A 24845-nucleotide genomic window follows, 5' to 3' on the forward strand; every position below is an offset into this window, starting at 1 on the left:
GTACTACTAAAAGAGGCTTGGTGATATGTACAGTATCAGACTTCCTGGGTAATCCTGAAGGCCTCATAATCAGCTCTTCTTGGTAGTGTTTCTCTGACTTCTGGATTGAAGAGCGAAGGCTAACTCTTAGCATCTTAAATAATTTGGATTCACATAATTTGATCAACTGATTTCCCCCCCCCTCATGCTTTTCAATTGATACCCCAATCACATTTATTCCCCCCCACCGCAGCTCCCCAGACCAATGGGCTAAGAGACGGGGTGTCTCCTTTACAGAGTCCTCATGTTTGTGATATGAAGTTTGGTTCATTTGGGCTGATTACTACAAGAGTTTGGAATAACCTTAAAGATGCATTATTTTTAATCGCTTCCACAAGAAATATATTTATTCGATTATTTCTAGTCATTGATGGGATCTTTTAAGCAAAAATATATGTTGTTATTATATCCATGGCAATTTTTATCTTTAAATAAAGCCTAAATGTATTTTGCGTACTATAATAATAATAAAAAAAAGCCTCCATACAAAGCATCTCACTCCCTCTCTCCTCTCTGTGTGGATATAATGGTTTGTAGGAATGAAAAAAGCAAATTGTTTATGACATGCATATATGAAAGCAACAATACAGAACAGAATTAATATTGTGCCACCTGTGGCTTTTTTAAGTGGAGAAATTCAGCTCTTGAAATGGTATTATATAGATTTCTATAACAATCTGTCAGAATATTTCAATCCTGCCATTAATCAAACTGAAGCATGTGTCTTTACCGTATAACTGATTTTTAAAAAATACTCCTTTAGCAGTGACTTCTCTCATACTCTGTTTGAAATTGACCATGTCTGCAGTTTATAAATACAATATTTATTGAGAGAAAAATTACTATGCCTCTCTAGTCAGTTCTGACTCACTCCAGCTATCTTCATCAAGCATATTCAGACATGCATATTCCTTGCATTTTCCCCTTATATATGAGCTATGCATATATGTGAAGCATCAATTGTTAATATAGCAAAAATTTCGGGAATTTTTATGCTTTGTTTGTCTTTGTTCTATAGGTTTATATAGTATCTGTCAGTATCTAAACTAGACACAGTGTTATTTAATAATCATACTTATTTAGATGGTTTCTCCTAAGCCAGTGTCAGAACAGCTGTGTATAAGTTTGTTAAAAATAAACCATAAGGTAAAGGTAAAGGTTCTCCCACACATGCATGCTAGTCATTTCTGGCTCTAGGGGCAGTGCTCATCTCTGTTTCTAAGCTGAAAACCTAGCACTGTCTGAAGACGTCTCTGTAGTCATGTGGCTGGCACGACTAAATGCCAAAGACACACTGAGTTCTGTTTCCTTCCCACCAAAGTGATCCCTTTTTTTCTACTTGCATTTTTACATACTTTTGAACAGCTAAGTGTGGCAGAAGCTGGGACAAGTAACAGGAGATCATTCCGTTACATGGTGCTAAGGATTCGAACAGCTGACCTTCTAATCGACAAGCTCAGCATCTTAGCCACTGAGCCATGGCGTCCTTTAAAAAAACAACAACCTGATAACAATCTTCAATGATGATGAGAAAAATAACATATTAAGTAAATTTGGGTTATTACAACTTTTCAAAGAAGAGAATGAAAGTCACTTCCACTTCTAAAGATAAGTGTTCTATTATAAGGAAATCAACTAGTGAAACTTATTTCCTGTGAACCTGAGAAGAAAATCTCTCCATCTTTCTGCTGGTAAAGATTTTTGATGATGTCTAGACTGGTTCTTGGTGGGAACAAGAATACTGGGATCTATTTACGTTATATAGTAGCCCAATTGATAAGAAAAAGACTAAGCACTGATATGGGTGATTAAAAAAATGTGACAATGACACTTTGAGTGTTAAGATGCTCAATGCGGATAAGCTAGCCATCTCTAGGTAGATGATAGTGTGTAGTCAATCTTGGTTAATCACAAACTATTAAGCAAGGTCAGGCCTGGTAGTTATTTGGGTGAAAATCTACTATAGAATCCTATCTGCAGATTAGTCTAAGAAGTTGAAAGGATTTCCTAAAAGAAAGCCATGAAACTATTTCTGTATTGCTGCCAAGAAAATCAAATGGACCAAAGTCCCCAGGAGATGAACTCAATCAAAAGAGACACTAATAAACAGCCCTGGTAATTAGTTTCCATTCTGTCTGAAAAGTGTACATGGAATAAAGATAGCACACTGTCAAGGATAACATCTAAAGTTGTCATGGGGCAGCTACATCCTTCTTTTCATTCCCTCCAGGATGCTTCCTAAGAACCAGAAACTTCCGGGCCTTTATAAGCACTCCATTCATTGGAAAGCAGTAGTCAAGACTTAGCTACACTACATTTTAATCTGTCTTTTAGTCAGATCATGGCTGCTTTATGGATTAATTGAAATTCTCTAGTTATTATTATATTTGTTCTCATTGCTGCTTGAATTTTATATCATTACGTCAGATTGGAGCAAATGGGAGGGAGGAAGAGCCGTCGTATGAGGTAGAACTGACTCACAAAATGTTCCTGACAGATACCAAATGCCTACTGCAGCTCTGGATCTTATTTCATCTCAGGATTGAACCCATATGAGTCTGCTCAGCCAGGCTGAACTGCTAAGGACATCTGTTCTGATACATGCTTATGATAGCTTGATGCACTGTTGGAGACGTGCCAGTTTCCAAATGCTTACATATCTGTTCTGTGCTCATTTTTTTCATGACTGCTCAAGTCTATACCAAATTCTGACAAATAATTGCGGTTTGAAGGGCATGCTTAATGGAGGCCAATAAAAGTGATTCACAGGCAGCTGTAAACTATACACTCACACTAAAGGATAAAAAGCTGTCTTAATGAGCCATACAAGACAGTTATTGATGTATTTATGAAAACATTCCTAAATACATACAAGCAGGGGAATTAAAAGATAAATATTTAAAGATCGAGCAGCACTTCTGCTAGGCTATGGAAATGTTATTTGTAAAGGTTGAAAAACTACCCAGAGCTTAATACAGAATTTTGTGAATATGTGCATTTCAATGCATGAATTGGGCTTTTTTTTTTTTTTTTGGATGCGGTTTGAACGCTCAAAAGCAAGTCCAAAGCTTTTGAAAAGGGTTAAAATGCATGCAAACACCAGCAAATGCAGTAACAGAGATGATATTAATAACTCTTAAAAAACCAGGTTCTCTTAAATGACAAGTAAAGGAAGGCAGCCTTGGTGCTAGGTAGTCCTCTTGAAGCTGGTTCTTCTGTGGATGAGATAGTGTTGCATCTTTCCTCGTTGTAATCTATATTTATATGTCATCTGTACATATAAGAACTTGGGACAAATACCCATTTTTTCTTCTTGGTTTTTTGCTGCTTGTAACTTATAAAAATCCTATGATAAGTAACAGGTTAAGATGGAAAGAAGGAAGCTTACTCCATATTTGAGCTCCCAATGCATAAACTCATCTCATCCCTGGGCTAGCACTACTTAAGTATTGGAGAAATTCTGAAATGCTGGTCCACTTTAAATTCTTTTGTAGCATTTAAATATTTCTTCTGATAAACACTTCAGAATTTCCAATTCACATTGTTGATCTGATTTAAGGTGGAACAAAGGAGAAATGATGTTCTTTCCTCCCTCCCTTTCAAATTATCCAAGAAAGGCTGCTGGGTTTACAAACCCATAGCAACGGGATATTTTTTAATGGTGAACCCATTCAGAGATCTGATATTTCTTGTGAATGCTCTTGTCTGGAATATCAGCTTCAGTTGCTGCATGAATAAAAACTGTCACATCTCAACAAGAACAAATGAAAACTAACAAAAGCCACATAGAGTTTCTTGTCTATTTCTTTATATTAAATCACAATATCAAACAGTGGTCTATATACAGTAGATGTCTAACTGAAATCTTCTGTCTAATCTAAGTATGGTATATAAAATCATACATTGCAATGATTTACCTTTCAATGAATACTTCAGCTTCAAGCATAACAACACACGAGCACATAACAGATACAAACTTAAGGTTAACCGCACCAAATTTGATTTCAGGCAATACGACTTCAACAACAGAGTGGTCAATGTCTGGAATACTCTACCTGACTCTGTGGTTTCTTCCCCAAACCCCCAAAACTTTAACCTTAGACTGTCGACTATTGATCTCACCCCTTTTCTAAGAGGTCTGTAGGGGATGTGCATAAGCACACCAACATGCCTACCGTCCCTACTGTCCTATTGTTTCTTTTATTTTTCTTATATGTACCCATCTCATGTATTCATAACTATGTATATACTTATACCTATTATCTTGTAAGCGATTGACAAATCAAAATAAATAAAATAAATAAAAATAAATAAAAACACTCATTTATGAATTATGCAACTCTGGTATATGTGCTGGGCATTTGCATTGCAATAAACAATGAAGAATGACAGGCAGTGTAGTATAAACACTTTACTACACTTTATTACACATGAACTGTTCTCAGTTCAACTGATTTCACAGGGTGGCTGTTGTAACAATAAAAGGAGATGCCCTTGGATGAATCTATTGAGAGCATAGAGGAAAGATAAGAGCAAGGTGTGTGTATAAATTTAGTAGTGTAGCATACTAAACTCTTGTTCCCATAATCATTACCTGGGCAAAATGTGCACCATAGGGTTTTGAACCAAGATACCACATATGAGCTAACTTGAGCTAAAGAATGTGTCCAAAATCTGGGACTTATGGAATTGAAATTTGGCAAATTTTATGGAACATTTTATGATATAAAATTATAAAAACAGATTATGAACTAGTACAAAATATCATAAAATATTTCCTGTGCTGATCTTTGACTGCTATACAATTCAACATGGGCTGTTTTCAAGACAGATACATCTCTGAATATACATTTCCAGTGAAGGTGGTACATTAGAAGTTCTGACATTGTTGAAGACATTGTGGAATCTAGTAAGGAAAGGAGGACCTAAAGGATTACAGATTGTTTAGTCTACAAATAAAGCCATGTGCATTTTAGGAGCTGAGTATCTAATGGATCATTGGTATCTGCCTGGACATTATGGATGAGTTCCGTGATTGACTTTTGAAGGTACTTCATTTGCTAGACACTGAAATAACCTGAAAGAGGGCTTTCCAAGTACCGAGAAATTTCCCTAGGTCTAATAAGTTTTTGGTATTATTGACCCTGATTTTGGGATGAACATATCCTATTAAGCCATTCAGCACATAGTAGTAGTTTTAACTATTCAGTCTTGGCTACTTTATAGGTAAGTGCTGTCTATGCTACCTTGTCAAGCACAGTTTCTTTCAGTTTTTGGATGTTCATCTTTGCATTATCTTTGATGCTATCAAGCCAGCATGTCTTTTGCTTGCCCTCTACTTCTTGCTCCACAAACCATTCCTACCATCATTGAATTTGAATGCATGAGTTCATCAAAGTAAATCGGATGTAGTCTTGTGATTTTGGCTTCTAGTGATCTCTCTGGTTTTATACGGTTCAGTACCTCTCTGTTGATTGCTCTGGCTGGCTGTGGTTTACACAATACTTTACATAATGCTGTGGTATATACAATACCAGCACATAGTTCAAAAATATTTGAAAAGTATGTATTTAGTATATAGCTGTTGCAATTGTTGCATTGTCATTTTGTATTCTTAACTTTTTCATTATTTGTGGTTTTATTGGTTTACATTAATTTAAACAATTAGTCCCTTTTAATAATTTAAACAATATAGCCAAAAGACAAACAGAGGTAGATGCAAGCATTTCGCATTGACTCATCAGTACCTACATTATACAACAACACGGTTAAAATCAGCCTCAAACATAAGATCTAGCAAGAACATTAATTAAGCCTATAAAATATGCAGGAAGTTTTACATTAATTTCTCCTGTTTGGGAATTGCTTTTAATAAAAGCAGACTTATTTTTTATTTTGCTTTTAGAAATAACATAATAAAATAAAATAATAAATAAAATAAAAAGGGAAGAATATGTTTTGACTTTTGGCAGTATAAGTATTCTAGTACTGTACTAGTACTAGTAACTTGCATATCAGACATATTTTTTCTAGGATTTAAATAATGTGTTAACCTGTACAGCTTTCTACAAACTACAATAATAATGAACATATATTTTTAATATTCACTTTTTAAAAAGAGAACCAAGCATAGACCACCATACTATATACTTCTGGACCTTAATTTTCATTCAAACATTCTTAAATTCATTCTGTTGTATGTGTAAGGCATTTTTTTTTAAAAAATGAATGGAATCCTATATTGTACCATCTTATCTGTTTCAGGAAAAAATATTGGGTAATCATTGTGCAGCATTTAAGTATTTTCCTTCTATCCTCACACCTGATTACCCACTTGCTCAAGTGTAATCCATACACTCATATTGCAGTTCATAATCTGGTAGCTTTATTGTAGCCTGGGAGAGAATACCATCGTCCATTGTTATAAATCTGATCTATATACAGGTGAGTGCACTATCTTGTAATTGTGTATTAGACATGCAACACTCCCATTTTCCTAATAGCTATGTTGTTTCCTTATTTACTTGGCTTTAGTGTTATTGTTTTCAGAAGATTTTGTGATTTATTTAATCATAGTAGAATGTGCGTAGCTGACTTTAGTCCCTTCTTCTTTAATAATCAGCCATAAGCAATCAAGACATTATTTTTATCAGATAATTTCAATCAAGACATTATTTTTATCAGATATTTATGGTATTTTATTTATTTATTTATTTTTATCCCAGGTTTCTCTTCAGACAAGCTCTCAAAATAACCAAAAAATTTAAACAGAAAAGTCAATGTTTTTTTTTTTTTAAAGTTAAAGGTTACTAATTTTAAAATGGAGGGAAATCTTAACTTGACTTCTGGGGTCTATATGGAAAAATATAAAGGTCATTGTAAAATCAGTTATGTTCTGGAGAGACAATCTCCATAGACATATGGCATGAAACACAATTACCTGAAAGCAATTCAAATATCTAGAAACTGAGTAAAGATGGGTAGGATTTTATCTTGAACCGTGTATATAAAGAATACTGTAATACAAGATTTTTCTGGTTAATGAGAAGACTTTTAAAAGGGCCCGCCTTAGACTCAATTTCTGTTTTAAATTAAAATAACAGTACAAGAGTTGCCCAAAGAATTAAGGATATAGATGCACAAACTGATATAGCTATCCTTAGTAAGGTAGGTAACTTGAAATGGCTGAGTAAATACAAATGTACTTTTCAAGTAGATAGCTACTTGAAGTCACAACTCCCAAAACATCTTAGGGAGATATTCATGAGAGTGAGATTTGAACAGCTTGACATAATGGTTAGATACGGGAGATTTCATGCAATCCCATACAATGAGTGTCCCTGCATTTGTGCAGCGGCAGAGGTAGAGGATCTGGCTCACATCCTATTTGACTGTTACCTGCATAAGAGGATGAGAGACAGGTATCTTGGTCTATATATCAGACGAATGACCCATCGGGATACCCATATCAAAATAACTTACCTTATGTCCGGCCAAAATTTGAAAATAACATTTAAAGTAGCACAGTATTTAAACAAAATGATTCGGCTGAAATCTGCATGTGTGGGATTGACTGGGGTAGATTACAAGGGTGACTCTGAAATATAATGTTATTATATTTTATGTATATCTTAAATTATTGTACATTATTACAATTTTATTTTGGATTGTATTTTATTACTATTTCATCTTAAATCATATTTTGTCTAGATTCCATTTTGAATTGTATTTTATCAAGTTCCATTTTAAATAGTATTTCATCAAATTTCATTTTGAATTGCTTTTATTAAATTTTAGTGTCAAATTGTTGCTGGAACTTTGTACTTTGATATGGCCCAAGGGCTAATCATTAAAGGCTTATTATTATTATTACAGTACATGTATCCAAAATGCATCATTTAAAAACAAATTGTGAAATGCATCATTTCCGGGTGTGCTGTAATCTGTGAGTAATATGACTATGCATTTTATTTGCTACTTTCAGGTTACAGTCCATATGAGCAGTCATGCATCATAGGTTTGCTTTTCCATTTGTTGATTAAATAAGATGGGATTCACTTAAACTCTTAATCAAGAATGGGAGTTTATAGATAAGCAACATTTCTCTAGACAAGATTTAAAAATATGTACATGGTCAAACACTGCTTTGTTAATAGTTTTAATATTTATTTGCTAACACTTTGGTATGGTAACTGAGTTTAAGCTTTTGCTTGGATATATCTTTCTCCCTCATTTGATTACCTAATTACTGTCTCTTGGGTAATTACTGTGTGTTGTGCTTTTCCATTCCTTTTTAACTTTATTTCTACAGCTTGATAGTTATGGTACAGTAGTTTTGTGCAGTAGAATACTTCAGTAATGGCTGTACAATGTGTCACTTCATTAAGCAATTCATTTATGAGAGTTTTCAAAGTAACTGCTGGCTACTTGGCTTGTTTTTTATGAGAAACTTGGAAAGAAGTAGAGAGAAGATAGGAAAATGCTGAAACAATACTGTTTCTTAACAACTTTAAATCTGGAGAGCTTTTCTTTTACAGGTTTATCTTAATACTTACTTTCTGTTCTCTTGAGAAGCATCTAATGCCTAGCTCTCTTTATTCAAATGATGTGTCCCAGGTTGGAATTAGGGTAAAGCCAAGTTACAATTAAGCCTAGTTCAATTCTTTTTCTTTGATGGTGAAATATTTGAAATATCTGAAGAGGATGGAGATATGAAGCATGAAAGTGACAATGAAATTCCTAGAGTTGAGATTCCTAGAGCTTATAAAGACTAGAATTTTAGAGGTACTCATGGGTGGGATTCTACCAGTTCTCACCTATTCGCTGGAACCGGTTGTTAACATTCTAAGCAGTTCGGAGAACTGGTTGTTAGAAGAAATTACTGGCCTAATCCTGTAAGGAAGGCAGGAAGGAAACATTCTGGTGTTGCTTACAGAAACTGCTTTTCCATTAACCCTTATTACATTCTTGGCAGGACTAGACTTCCTGTCTCAGGAACTTCTCTGGAGTTTTTGCCCCCCTCCTTTGCTTGTGTGCAGTGACCATCCAAAGTTACAATGGCACTGAAAAAAGTGACTTATGACCATTTTTCACACTTACGACTGTTGCAGCATCCCCACAGTCATGAGATACATGCCTCAATGTGAATGATATTGAGTTGGCCACGCCCAGCCAATAACATGACCACCAAGCCACGTCCACCCAGTCACATGACCACCAAGCCATGCCAACCATCTAAGCCACGCCTACAGAACTGGTTGTTAAAAAAATTGAATCCCACCCCTGGAGGTACTATTGTTGGCATGAATGAGATTGGAGTTGTTGTGCAGTCAGAATTTAGGAGATATTGAGGAAGATGGAATCTTGAGGCTTCATATCAATCCCTGGGTGGTCTCTTTTTAGTTCTTCCCCCAGACAATTGTCTTCTCTGGTGTTTCCCCTCCCTCAGAGGTGGTATTCAGCAGGTTCTGACCAGTTCTGGAGAACCGATAGCGGAAATTTTGAGTAGTTTGGAGAACCAGCAAATACCACTTCTAAGTGGACATTTTACAGTATCCTTCCTCTGCCACACCCACCAAGCCACACCCACAGAACCAGTAGTAAAATTTTTTGAATCCTGTTACTTCACTCCCTACCCTTTTCTATACCTGCTCCTCCATAAGTTGTGTTTTTCCATTCTTTGAAGAGAATTTGAATGCAATTTCCCCAAAATCAAAACTTCTGAAGCCTTCTCTTCAGGTGGGCCCAACCTCTGTTGCTTTGGGAGGATAGCTTTCAGTATACCATAACATGGCCACTGAGCCAACTGAAGTTATGCCTCTGCTGTAACATGCTAGCAAGACAGTTTTATTTGCTCCTCTTCTGGACCTGGCAAGGGGATTTCAGGGTTCGTAACTGTAGTTTTCCTTTCATAGAAAAAAATAAGCATTTGAAATGAATTTTGGGAGGGATGATGTAATTGACTGCTCGTCCCAGAGGTGCTTTCTAAAAGGCAACTTTCTCTGTTTGGAAACGTTGCTTTTTTTTCCTTGAAGACATTTTGCTTCTTATCCATGAAGCTTCTTCAGTTCTCTGCTCATGCTCAATGCCACTTTAGCCAGAAACAATCTATAAAAAACATTTCATTTATGCTAAATATTATGGACACAATCTTAAAGGGCATGGAGGCAGCATTGTAAGGACCAAATCAATAATTCCAATAGAAATCTGTTTTTTATTTTATTATTTCAAGTACCTATGTTTGGAGGTGGGGGAGTCACCCTGCCAAGAAAAAGCTTGTATTGTTATTTTATCGGCTACAAGAATGCTTCATCAACTAGAACAAGTTACAGTTGCTCATCGGTTGCTTTAGCAAATATATTAGATTAGATTTTTAATAACACCAGAGAGCAATATAGCAAGCATCAAGTCTGGAACTGTATCAGCCTGTTACAGTTCTTTAATTATAGTCAGGTAGTAATTTGTTTTGTGAGACATGGCATGCTCCTGGAACTACATTATAACTAGTTGATTAAATTCAATAGAGTCTATGGAAAAGGCACATGTGAGATGAAAGAACAGTGTGTCTGTCACATTAATTCTCACTGTAACCAATGTCAAACACAGAGGTAGCACAGCTGTTATTGGCTTGCACATCTGGAGGAGCCAGTGCTGGGAAAGTCTAACAATGTAAAGTTCATATGGATTTTGAGCAATATTTGCATCTTATTCTCAAGCTTATCTTTTTCTCCAGCTTGATCCATTCTGAAAACAAAATTTGTTCCTAGATATATCTCATTCAGTGAACAGTGTGACCGCCTATAAATTTGTCCAAAATGTTAACTTCGAGATTTTTTTCCTTTAACTGTTTACTTAGCTACAATCAATAAGCCTAGGTATGAGTCTGAGTGGCAGTTGGTTGAAGATTGAAAGGTGGAGGTACATCATTGATCAATACACACTTGATTGATGTCACTCTTGTCAGTAATGGCAATTATTCATTAGATAAGAAAAGTTCATGTTGGGATAAGTTGAATTAATGGTTAATATACAGTAGTTGGCCTTTACACCCCTGCCCTGTCTATGTGTTTGCATAGACATCTTGCTGTTAAATTCATTTTTTCTTAACTGGATGAAAAGAAAAAGGAGAGAGACCTCCCTATTTGAAGGTAAAAGGTAAAGGTTCCCCTCACACATACGTGCAAGTCATTTCTGGTGCTAGGGGGTGGTGCTCATCTCAGTTACAAAGCCGAAGAACTAGCGCTGTCCGAAGACATCTCTGTGGTCATGTGGATGGCATAACTAAACTCCGAAGGTGCACAGAATGCTCTTACCTTCCCACCAAAGTGGTCCCTATTTTTCTACTTGCATTTTTACATGCTTTCGAACTGCTAGGGTGGCAGAAGCTGGGACAAGTAACAGGAGCTCATTGCATTACACGGCATCAGGGATTCAAACCACCGAACTGCCAATCTTTCTGATCGACAAGCTCAGCATCTTAGCCACTGAGCTACCACATCCCTTCCCTATTTGAAAAGGCCCTGCAATTTAAGCAATGCGTTGCCCTGGTTTACCTATACAGGTAGTATGGTCATAAATCCTCAAATTGTGACTATTCATCTAACGACCATTTGAAGTCATAATGACTAATGGTTGGTCCTCACACTTACAACTGTGGCAATTTCCCCAAAATCACAGGAAGAAGATTTGGGCATCTTGCAAAGTAACATGTATTTACAATGGCTGCAGAGTGATATGATTGCCATTTGGGATCTTCCCAGGCATTTTGCAAGAAGCACAATTCATAGAGAAAACTGGATTCACTTAGCAGCCATGTTATTCACTTAAAAACCACAGCAAAAAAAGGTTGTAAAATAGGATGTAATATATCCAAAGTTACAACAGAGCCACTTATCATCCATTTTACAAACTTAAACAGTTACATGATCACATTTTGGACATTTGACATTCTGCTCACCTTTATGGCTGTTAGCAGCATCCCACAGTCTTGTGACCACAACTTGTAATATTTTTTGCCAGCTATCAGAATTTATTTCTGGTTTCTGGCATAAAACCCCATTAGGAAAAATGGATTTACTTAATGATCATGGCATTCATTTAACAACTGTGATGTTCATTTAACAACCACTTCAAAAAAATGTCAAAACATTGGGTCTGGTCACGTGATGCCAGGGGTGGGATTCAAATTTTTTAACAACAGGTTCTGTGGGTGTGGCTTAGGTGATGGGCATGGCTTGGTGGTCATGTGACTGGGTGGACATGGCTTGGTGGACATGTTATTGGCTGTGTGTGGCCAACTCAATACCACTCACATCGAGGCATGCATCTTCTCACCTGTCCTCTCATGATTGTGGGGATGCTGCAACAGTTGTAAGTGTGAAAAATGGTCATAAGTCACTTTTTTCAGTGCCATTGTAACTTTGAATGGTCACACAAGCAAAGTACCAGCAAAGCAGGGGGAAAAAAACTCCAGAGAAGTTCCTGAGACAGGAAGTCTAGTCCTGCCAAGAATGTAGTAACAAGACAGTTTCTGTAAGGAACACCAGAATGCTTCCTTCCTGCCTTCCTTACAGGATTAGGCCAGTAATTTCTTCTAACAACCAGTTCTCTGAACTGCTTAGAATGTTAACAACCAGTTCTAGCGAATAGGTGTGAGCTGGTAGAATCCCACCCCTGCATAATGCCTTGACTTATGACCATAATTCCAAGCTTAATTATGGTCTTAAATTGAGGATTATCTGTATTTGTGCATCTTTACTTCTGTGCCAATAATAGGTTTTATTCTGAGAAAAGAAGCACAAGAATTTCAAAACTAATTTTTATATACAACATAACATTTACATGTTTTCCCTTAAATCAATACCATTTTGTTGTACAAAATTCCTTGGTATTTCATCTCCAATATTTAGTGAAAGACTTTCCATTCTCCTCATTGATTTATTGCCTCAGTAAGGAGTTTTCAATTACATTTATATTAATATTTTGTAAAACTGTTAAAAACACATTTGATTAGTTTGCCACATTATTAAACCATCTCCTTGATATATCTTCTGCTAATATACCACATAATGTATAAGTGTAGATGGATGTTTCTTCTTGTTTACCCTTTGCCTATCACTTATTGTATGCAGTACCTTACATTTAGACCCAATACCTTGACCTATAAAATTGTAATTTTCCCTAACTTACACTTGATTGGTAGATCTTTATTGCTTAGGGAAGTATTACATTTCTTCAAAGTACATTTATTGTCTCTCTTCTATAAGCATAAAAATGAAGATGCCCACATTACTCATCTCCTCTTGTAGGTGTCTGCATGCAATTTAATTTAAAAGCTGTAGAGGCTTGAAGAAGGAATTCAGGGACCATTATATAAACATAACCCAGATAGAGAGGAGTGGATGAAGAAAAAACTCAAGATGGACTCTTTCTGATTTTCAAACTTCTGCTATTATTGTTTGTTTATGTACTATCAAACCATTGTTGATTCCTAGCGAGTCTGTAATAAGTAGACTTCCAGCAATTCATGCAGTATCTGTTTTCTGACTTTGACTACCTCAAACAGCTGATTAAAGTGCTCTATGCTCAATACTGAGATACCGTCAGCACCACCTCTTTTAATTGAATTGACCTTTCCAATACTTGTCCAATCCTAGGACAAATTGCTTGCAATTCCTATTGTGGTAAGATCTTTGGAGGCTGACATTATAAAGGGATTTTTTTTTCTGTTAAGCCTCTAGTGTTTTGTGACATCCTCACTTTCCTGGCAAGTTAGATTTATCCTAATCTTTTGGACCTTCTAGGAACATGTCTCTTCTGGAGGGTCTTTGACTAGTTTGCCAACACCATACACATTTTTATATCAGTTTGGGGAATTTGTTTTTATTGTTTTTATTATCAGTATATGACTTATTTTACTATGTTTTTGGGTACCACTGAGGGTTATATGATTGCACTGAAAAATCTAACCCATCTATCAATCAGTCCAAAAAGTGATGCCTACAATTCCCCTTCATCAACTTTTTGGGTTGTCCCACTGTAATTCAGTGGGAAGGATCATATACTACAGTGCATGTGAGCTGTATTTTAAACAAGAAGCCTTAATTGATTTTTATTATAACAATTGTCTTGGTAATCCTGCAACCTAAATAAGTTGCTAATTTTGTAGACTTACTAGATGGGGATGTTTATGAGACACTGTGAAAAAAAATAGACCGATACTATCTCAATCATTAGTCTCTCAAGTGCGTTTTGGTAGCTGTGTATAAATTCCTTCTGACAATTACAGTATATTGCTTCTGCATCTGTACAAATTAGCCATTTTAGACAGTCCTAACTAAGCTGCATTTTGCTATAATTGGAGTAACAATTTAAATTAATGGCTTAGTAGCTCATGTAACGCAGACTTAGAAAACTAATTTATTAGTACATCAGATCAATTAACTTTTTCCACAATTGTACTTATAGCTCTTAATTAGAACATGTGATTTCCTCCATTCAGTTGAACCTTTATATACTGAATCTTTTTTTTAATTCTCTCCCAACCCCACCCTTCCTAGGAAGAAGATAGGATACAATTAATGAAGTACAGATAGTCCTTGACTTACAACAGTTCCTTTAGTGACCGTTCGAAGTTACAACATCACTGAAAAAAGGGACTTATGACTGTTTTTCACACTTACGACCATTGTAGCATCCCCATGGTCACATAATTTACATGCGGATGCTTGACAACTGACTCATATTTATGACGGTTGCAGTGTCCGGGAGTCATGTGATTGCCCTTTGTGACTTTCTGATGAGCAAAGTCAATGGGGAAACCAGGTTCACTTAACAATTGTGTTACTAATCTAACAGCTGCCGTGATTCACTTAACAAATGCGGCAAGAAAAGTTAAAATGGGGCAAAAACCCTCAAATTTCTCACTTAACAATATAAATGTTGGGCTCAATTGTGATTGTAAGTTGAGGACTACCTGTATAGCTAAGTCACCACTGTGACTAGTGATCTGCAGAAAGGTTTAGCTTGAATTGTTCTACACCTTTAATGAGGACAACCAAACAAGGCATCCAGCTTTGACATCAACATTGCGTCTTTTGTGTAGAAAATCTAGCCTCATCTACTACTTTTCCCATGACTTCACATCTTATCGAATATTTATTTTCTAAGCACTTACCAAAAAAACATTGTGAACAGTTCCTTAATGATTTGCAGTCACTGCCTGGTATTTATGTTTTTGTTTATATCTGATTCCAATACATAATATCAGTAACAAAGAAGCCAGGCGACCTTCCCAGTGTTCCTAATGTACCTGAAAAAAGTTAGCTCAGCCATATGCAGCCTTTGAATCACCAATTTTAATTCATCCCTTTAGTCATTTCATGTTATCACCCTGTAAACCTCCACCTCTCCCAAAAATATTTAAGATGAGCAAACATTAACAAATTATTACTCATGTTTAATTATTTTATTTAGTACCTTTGGCTAAAATCCCACAGGGAAACATTTGTGAGAATATAAGAATGTACTGTATTCATTTTTAACAATTGAAGCAACACAGAAAGATTTAACTTGTATTTGAACTTAAGACAGTCTTGGTTACTCCAGTGGATGTTATTATTATGACAATATGAATTGAAAAACGTTATGGGTGGCATTCACCTAGATGTTATTTTGTATCCCTGTGAGAATAGTTGCTAATTTACTTTTAAGTACATCTTCAAGAATGGATTATATGACAAATATGGGAAAACAGCAAATCTAATACCCAGCTGTGCCTTCCTGCAGATTAAGGGTGGGTTTCTACTGGTTCTGTCCACCTCTGTAGAAACGGTAACTCTGAAGAGCAGTAGGCATAGAACCGGTTCTATGTCTGCTGATGTTTTTGCCCACCTGCCCACCCAGGCTCTTACCTGATCTTTATTTCCTGATTTTTTCAACTTCAGCTGCCATGTGAGGCACAGCTGCAGTTTAAAAAAGCAGGAAAAGAGGGCTGTTTCAAAGGCTGCTTCTCTGCACACAGCTGCTGCTGACGATTTACAGGCATGTGGCTCACAGCATGCAGGGAAGCTCATGAATCTCGAACCGGTAGTTAACCCTGTCGTATCTCACCCCTGCTGCAGATATTCTTTGTATTAGTCAATTTACCAAATCTATTTGATTTCCAGTAATATGAACACTCCAAAACTTTGTCGAAGCATAAATGCATTTACAATATTAAGAATATAATTCTCAAGCTGATGATCTCCAGGTGTGCCTTGTGAAAGGGGGGAGGGCATTCTCTTCCCTCGTAGCCGGCTCAATTTGTGTTGATCTCGCTGTCTCTGTTCCCTCCTTGCTCTCAGATCAGGAGAAGGTAGTCATTGCTCTTCTCTCTGTCTGCGGACCATATTATTTCAGAATAGCCTTGCCTGGATGGACTTCCCCAGTTTCCTCCAAGGCCAACGGAGATCCCCTCTCCATCTCTGTCAGTTCTTGTTCCAGCTCAGCTTCCCCTGTAGATTCAGACTCCAAGGGGCAGGGGCATGGCAGTGGTGATCCATGCAATTTATGTTTTTGCCCCATTTTGGGCGTTTCCCATTCACCCGCAAGATGTTCTTCTCAGGACTGATAGAATCGGTTTTGTTTTAAGCCAGTGGTAATATCCAGGTTCTTGAGAAAGATCAGAAGAAAGTTCCAGGGAATCAGATGTGGCTCTGGGGAATCCACATCTGAATTTAGTCCAGCAAATAAAAGCACATTTATGTTTGGAAATATCTCTTATATAAAACATTAAGTGGAAAATGACTTTTCCCTTTAGTGTAAGGGGGAGGAGTGTAATTGTTTGGCCTGCTAACAATTTGCTGCTGGTGCTACATCTGGATGATTTGTTCAATAGAGGAGAGAGAATTAAAGTGTTTTTGTCTATTCAGATTTCAACACCCTTAGCTATAATTTATTCTGCATTTACTGAGAGTTACCCCTATTATCTAATGTGATTTTTTTTTTCTGCAGCTAGATTTAACATGCAAAGTACTTCTGTTTTAGAGAATCATTATAGAGAAAACCCACTCTGGAAGAAGACTGGACAAATACTTCTATCATGCCAAGAGCACCGAATGGAAGTGTGCACATAGGAGGGGAAGATTTACTTTTAAGTTTGACCCAAATATCCCTTACACCAAGTCTTGAGATGTTTGGATGGGCAGGAGCTACAGGAGGAACTCTTGTTGTAGTAAAGCCTGCATTATTTCTTGCCCAACTATTGAATCCCAAAAGGGCCTTAAACATGCTTAGGGTATGTACTGGGATGTCAGAGATAGGTACCAACAACAGGTCCTGAAATGATATTACATTAATTTCTTTCCTTCGCTAACACCACCTGGAAAAACAAAATGTGTTTAGTAACAGAGCAGGAACAAAAGAAATAGTTCTGCCTCTCATCAGGTCTCGGGAGCAAAAGTCCAGAGAATAAGATAATTTATGGTTACTTATTTTAAACTTGTACAAGTCACCCTGTAATTTCCCCCAAGACAACCTACGAAAAACATAGAAGCATGGAACATAATAAAAACAATGAAAACAGAACAATATAATCAAATCAGAAATAAAAATCAGGAAATGGCCATTTAAGTCAATAGTGTAGATAAGATTTTAGGACCCACTTGAAAGCATGTAATAAGTGGGGCTTCATATGTATTAACTGGATTAATATTTCACCACTGGGAAGCATTATTAAATTGGCTCCCATTGTTTGTGTCATTTTTCTACTTATTTTGAGAAGGAGGTAAATTGTGCCTCGGATGGTGACTTATGAGAGGGATCAAGTTTATATAGGTGACTTGCATATTAGGTTCTTCAGATATATAATCCCACCTAGACTGCCTGTAAAATTCAAAACTGATTCAACCAAAATATTTCAGATCTTGTGAACAGAGACTACCATGGTATTAATTAAAATACCCTGATTTTTTTTTCAGATTTTCATACTGAAAAAAGATGAAGCTTGCGTTCGGACATCTGCGTATTAAAGAGTTTCTTCTTCTGCTTAGTTTTTCCTTTGCTCCAATTCCCCACCCCCAACCAAGCTTACTTTTGCTCCTAAGAACAAGAAGGAGAGGTGAGAAATTGTTCTGTTAGTTAGTTTTACATCCTACTTTTCCTCCAGGAGCTTGAGGCGGTCCATACAGCTGTTCTGCTTCCAGTTTTATCCACAGCTTAATGCAGTAAGTAAAGTTGAGAGAGAAGGACTGGAATCCTGTTGTCCCCAATTCATGTCTGAGCCTAGTGCTGAGGCTAATGAAGGATTTTATTGATTGATTGATTGATTGATTGATTTGATTTGATTTGATTTGTCAATTGCTTACAAGATAATAGGTATAAGTAAAAACATAGTTATGAATACATGGATACATATAAGAAAAAATAAAAAAATAAAAGAAACAATAGGTCAGGGGCGGTAGGCACATTGGTGCCAGACATGAGGTGCAGGTTTTGTTTCCTTTTATTGAAGCATTCCAGAAAAAGGCGGAATAATAAGAAATATCATCTAATAAGTATGTTGGTAATGATCTAATGATTTGTTCTATTGGTCTCTAACCGTCTCTCTTTCTAAGCCTTGGTTAATGAATCTAACACACATTTTATTTGCTCCAGGCCATCTCTGTTCCTAACTTTTAGCTCAGCTATGCAGGATGTCTAACTCTTTGTTGCTGTTATCGGTCCACTAACCACCTAGAATTGCTACAAGTGTTACACGTGCACATTCCCTGTGAATAAGCCTTCTTTGTTCTTGCCAGACAGACTCCACAATTACAGGCTTCCCAGTCTCCTTTCAAGTGTATGCCATAACTTTGCTTTGTTTTAGCAGATTGCCCATCAGTTCCGCAGTGAGGTTCCTTAGCTGAGAGTAGAACTGAATCTGGGTCTTCCAGGCTAACACCTTCTCTCTTACAGCATATTGGTGGTGGTCTTTGCATTTTCATTTATTTATCACATATTTATACTGCCACCTTCCAGATAGCATAGGAAGAAAAGTTTTTTTTTCTGAAAACGCCCTCATTCTCAGAAATCCATCTACTGCATAAGACATGTAGAAGAAGGCATCACTTGTTTCTTGTTCATTAGAAAAACTGTTTGCTTTTATTCTCACCAGAACAGTGATATTATTATTATTATTATTATTATTATTATTATTATTATTATTATTATTATTATTATTATTATTATTATTATTATTCATGTTTTAATGTAGTACTTTGGAGATGGGCAGAAATGTCTTTCAGAAGCAACTTTTGGATGCTTCATTTGATTTTTCAGGGAGCTGCTATGGGATGACAAATTTGTGTTTCTGCCTTTTCCCCTCCACATTACAACACTTGGCCAGTTCATTAAATTTTATTCTGCTTGTTGTAAGATGCACAGTCGAGCTGTTATTTAACCTTTGTTTAAGTACATCCAAGGAGATGAACATTATATATTTAGAATTCAGGAAATGGAGGAATGAGGCATAGCTGAGAGAGCCAGTTGGAGAGTGAAAGACAGACACAACCTCTTTTTGCATTTGCTTTTCCAAGGACATGGAGTTAAATTTAAATGTTGTCTTTGCAGCTCTATCTATAGAGTTAAGTAGATTAAATTCTAGAAACCCTTTTTGATGATAGGGAAAAATTCCTATTTGGGCCAACTGTTCCCCTCACTTCAATGAGACATATTTAAAACACACACACACACACACACACACACACATTCAGAGAAAGAATAAATGTTCACAGTAATTTACAAGCATAATGAGATGGAATCAATTTGACAGCCACATTTGTATTTTAGGTGCAATTTAATTGAACAAAAAGCACTGTCAATCAACCAGAGATTGATTATGCAATTCCTTGCTGAAATTGGTCCTGAAAGTTATGCAGTTTGGGCTTTCTTCCCTTCTAAATAATTAGGACTGAGAAATGTACTCATAATATGCTTTGTAGAGCAAGTTGATTCACCTCCACAGCTGTTTCTGAATGGAGGTGAAATTGGCAAGTGAAGTAATCAGAGCTCTTGTTTGAAAGGGAACACCCTGAATTGTCCCTGTAGTCTCTTTGAAATGAATGGGCGGTGGCTTCCCTAAAAAACGCAGCATGTGAATGGAAGCTGAGGCAGCGCAGGAGCCTCAAATGAATCTGCTCTGCAATCGCCTGGAAGGATTTTGGAAGTCTGCCATGGAATGCTGTAGGCATGAGGAGAGAGTGAAGGCCTGCTGATTAATCCCATTCCTGTTATTAGCACTTTCCTTCCTAAGGTCAGGGTGAAAGATCTGCAGGCTCTTGCTGCAAGCCCTTAGGAGCTCTCTGTCCAGGATAGCTGAAAAATGTCAGCAGAATTTCCTGTTATTTTGAAAAGAGAAGCATGCGAGAACGAAAATAGCATAACCCTAAAATAGGCATGTTGCAGCGACAGAAGCAGTAAAGATTGCCAAACTCCCAGCCAGTCTGGTGTGGTAATTAAGATGTGAGACGAGGAAGTGGGAGATTCAGGTTCAAATTTACCCCCAGCCAAGGAAACTCAGAAAGTGATTTTGTGCTAATTTCTTTCATTCTCTCAGCCCAACAGGAGAAAGTGAGGAAGGTGACCTCGATGGACATAAGCAGGTTCCATTGCCTGGGTAAAATGGACTGAAGCATTTTTTTTTTAAATCTCCAGAATAGCCAAATAACCTTCAAAAGCAGCTCTGGCAGATGCCTTCCAGATTACTATAAGGAGTACAAGAAGAAGGAGGTACAGCATAATCAGCTTGCAAGTTTTTGTTATTACAGCCAATTTTAAAAAAAAGTAATTTCAGCCTTCCCGTAGAGTTGATTTTTTGGTGAGTTTTACCTAGAGTGATGAGACCAATCTATATGACAGAGAGGTGGTGGGATAAACTGGAGATTGTCGTGGAAATCACCTGGAACTCCTGGAGCAAAGAAGGGACCTACAAATAAATAAATAAATAATAAATAGCCCAGCCCCATCCACATGTGTCATCACATTCTGAAGATCCTTAACCTCCCTAAAATGTTCAGCAAGGGCTTTGCCTGGCAAAATGCTCTAATAGAAGTGTCTCATTCTGAGCTCTAAGTATGGAGGAGTTTCTATGAATAATTAAAAAAATAAATTATACCACAGGACTTCCAATTGCATGGAACACAGTTATTCATGCTGAGTATCAGGACATGATCACCTCAAACAATTCGTATGTTTAAATATATATATATATATATGGATCTTTGGTTGTTCGGGTTTTCTCCCGCGTAAGATTCGAAGTATCTAGGCAACGTTTCGATGAAGTCTCATTCATCATCTTCAGGCTTCTGTCTTCGGCTCTGTGCTTCTCAGCTCTTGTGTTACTTTATTGGAGGCCGTCCATTTACCCGGAGCCAAGCTGCACTAAAGGCCTCCAATAAAGTAACACAATGTTGCCAGCCAATCAAGAGCCAAAAAGAGCCAAAAAACAGACAGGACATATTAGAAACACCAACCAAGCAGAACACAGCAAACTCTAAGACCAATAAACACAGACCAAGACTCCCAACCAATCAGGGTGAAGAAAAAACCATTCTGGCACAGCAATAGGCTGCCCCAAATTTAAATCTGAAACCACTATAAAAGCCTGACTCACAGATGAACACTATACAGAAGCCTGATGATGGCAGATGGGATTCTGCTGAAACGTCGCTACAACTTTAAAAGCACAACTACAATGACGTGGGAAAATACCCGAACAAAGCTGAATGCCATATATATATGTATGTATGTATGTATGTACGTACGTATGTATGAATGAATGAATCTTTGGTTGTTCGGGTTTTCTCCCGCGTAAGATTCGAAGTATCTAGGCAACGTTTAGATGAAGTCTCATTCATCATCTTCAGGCTTCTGTCTTCAGCTCTGTGCTTCTCAGAGTGATCCACATACAAATACCCACGAGAACCTCAGAAAAAAAAAATATAGATAGATAGATAGATAGATAGATAGATAGATATAGATATAGATATAGATATAGATATAGATATAGATATAGATAGATATAGATAGATATTGATATGTTAAGAAAGTGATTTAAGACAGTAAATAAACTGAGTACACCAACATTTTAAAAGTATTTTCTTTTATTTCTATACTGAACATGTGTCTGGTTTTGTTGAGGGGCAGAGAAGTTTTTATTTTATTGTACAGTGATTTCTGCCTGGGGAATTCTGGGAGTTGAAGTCCACATATATTCAAATTGCCAAGATTGAGAAACATTGACCAAGGCAAAGGGTGGGCAAGTCATAGCCCAAAACTACATTCTATCCCATTTATTGAGATGCCCAGAATTCCCCATAAATGGTTGAGGAATTCTGGGAATTGAAGTCCACAAGTGTTAAAGTTGTCAAGTGTGGAGACCCCTAATTTAAGCAAAATAAGCTTAAAAAATAATCAGCAGTAAGTCTCTGCTGGGCTAAGTGTGTCTCTTTTTGTTTTTCAAAACAATAGAACATGAAAGGCTGCAATGTTTTGTCTTGCTCCACCTATAATGTCACTGTGTCATTATCACAAAACAAAACAAAGAGAGGGAAGGAGGACAGTCTATAGCCCAATGCCATAAAAAGTTACCTCAACTTCCCCAAGTAATTGATTTGCTATATATTTTTATCTTCACAAAGAAGAAACAAGACTATTCACTATACTTTGACTTCCCTGATGTAATTAAATCATACGTCCCCCACTGCTTAGTAACTGTGAGATTCTGGCAACACATGGTGAACAGTTTGTTGAATTCATACATTACAAACTGAGAACGGCAATTACATGTATATTCTTTCTTGAATACATTTACCTGCATATACAAAAACCTTTTTATAAGAGTATTGTGTTGGATTTCTCTGACACTGAGAATAAAAGTGGACATTTCAAAAAATTATTACATGGGTAAAGTTAATATATTCTGCACAAATGGCACAAATTATAGTCAATAGGAACTGACTCTCTGTGAAATATAGAAAGGAACACAGCAAGGGTGCTCAATTTTACTGTTGTTTGTTCTGGCTCTTGACATTTTGAATAGAGATATTAAGACACGAGAGGATAGCTGGGGTAAAGGTTAAAAAATAAGTATACAAATTAAGGGCATTTGCTGATGATTTGATTTTAAATTCAGAAAACTCTATGGAAAGAATTATATTAATGGAAAAGTAAAAGGAAGTTGCTCCATTGGCCGGGTTTTCAAGCAAAAAAATCAAAAATGTCGACAAAAACATGAGGAGGAAAGATAAAATAGAATTAACTGTAGAAACAAGCTTCAAATTGATAAAGTGGTGTTTTGAGAAATGGTCCATCTTTTAAAGCAATGTCCCTGGATTTATATAGCAAGGAAAGAAATCAAGGGTTAAATATAAGATTCTCCAAGACGTAAAAGAAAGAGGAGGATTTTAAATTGTATTTTGCAGCCCCCTACTTGGCCTGGATTGCTAAGAAATAACAGAATGTTGGAATTGGAAGGAAACAATCTGAGGTTTTTTTATGATACTACAAAGTTAATGTAGATTTTTAAAAATCCATGTTAGCAGTGCCATATTAAGATTATGCAACATAATCCAGGTTGTGTCCAGAAGTATGTTTATTATCTTCAACATAAGAAGTGTTTTACAGAAAAGAAAGAGTGGGCAAAGAAAAATGGTTAAATGTATCAATATTTGCTAGCATAGGAAAATGGAGAACTTAAAGAGAAAATTGAAAGAACAATTGACTCAGAGGAATTTACTTTTCAGTGGTTTTCATATGCATAATTAAGGGAGAGGTTGTTGTTTTTAGGTTTGTTTACCAAGCTTGCTGTTTAGCTTCCAAACATTTAATCATCTGGCTAGGTGACATCCTCAGCAGGACTTTGGTTGAAGTGTCTTGTTTCAGTTCTTCACTGCTTTTATTGATCTCATGTGGCCATGTGGTCTGTGGGTCATGTAACTGGCTGGCATGCCATGCGACTTGTCGTGTGACTGGCTGTGACCACATTATCTGTGAAGGTCATCAAGTGAAGAGGTAGTCAGCGCCATCATTGGTTGGTCGCTTGATTGATATGGCTCCTTACAGATTTGTAGGCTGGCTTCAAATCAACATGTTTGTTGATAGATCCATGGATTGAATACCAAGCTTTGATGAATTCATATGCATGGCATGTGGTGGCATGGCCAACAATTTTTGTTCCAACCCAATCAAATTGGTGCTGTTCAAGTCAATGTGAGTCGAGATCAGGGATTTGTGGTCATGTCGGTTGACAGATAGTCAGTGTTCATGGATTCTTGTTTTCAGTTGTTGTCCTGTTTACCCAATATAGAATTGGTCACAGTTGTTGCATCTGAGCTTGTAGATTACATTGCTCTTCTTCACCTTCTGTATTTTGTCCTTGGTTTTAGACAGTTCTCATTGGAGCATTGATATAGATTTGTCAGCTACCCATTATTCCCAGTGGTGATAGAATTCTGGCCATCGTTTCTGACACTCCTATGACGTATGGTAAAGTTTGTTTCTGTGTTGGCTGTGTGGCATTTGGATGATGTACACTGGTGTGTGAACTTTCTGGGATAGCCAGAGAAAGAAATTGAGAAGGTGCTTTTCTTCTGCTTTTCTTATGGAGCTGCAGTGTATCCTGGCTCTTTCGAAGAGAGCTCTTCCTGTGTGCAGTGGGTGATTGCTAGCAAAATTGAGCAAAGGAGAGGTTTAATATAGATAAGAAGCTAATTAATAGAATAATAGTGTAATAGAATAATGGTGGCCTAGAGGCGGAGCTGTCACCTCACAATCAGGAGGCTGTGAGTTCG

The sequence above is a fragment of the Pseudonaja textilis genome, chromosome 2, assembly GCF_049901715.1.
Source record: "Pseudonaja textilis isolate UNSWEBS1 chromosome 2, rPseTex1.2, whole genome shotgun sequence".
Lineage (NCBI taxonomy): Eukaryota > Metazoa > Chordata > Lepidosauria > Squamata > Elapidae > Pseudonaja > Pseudonaja textilis.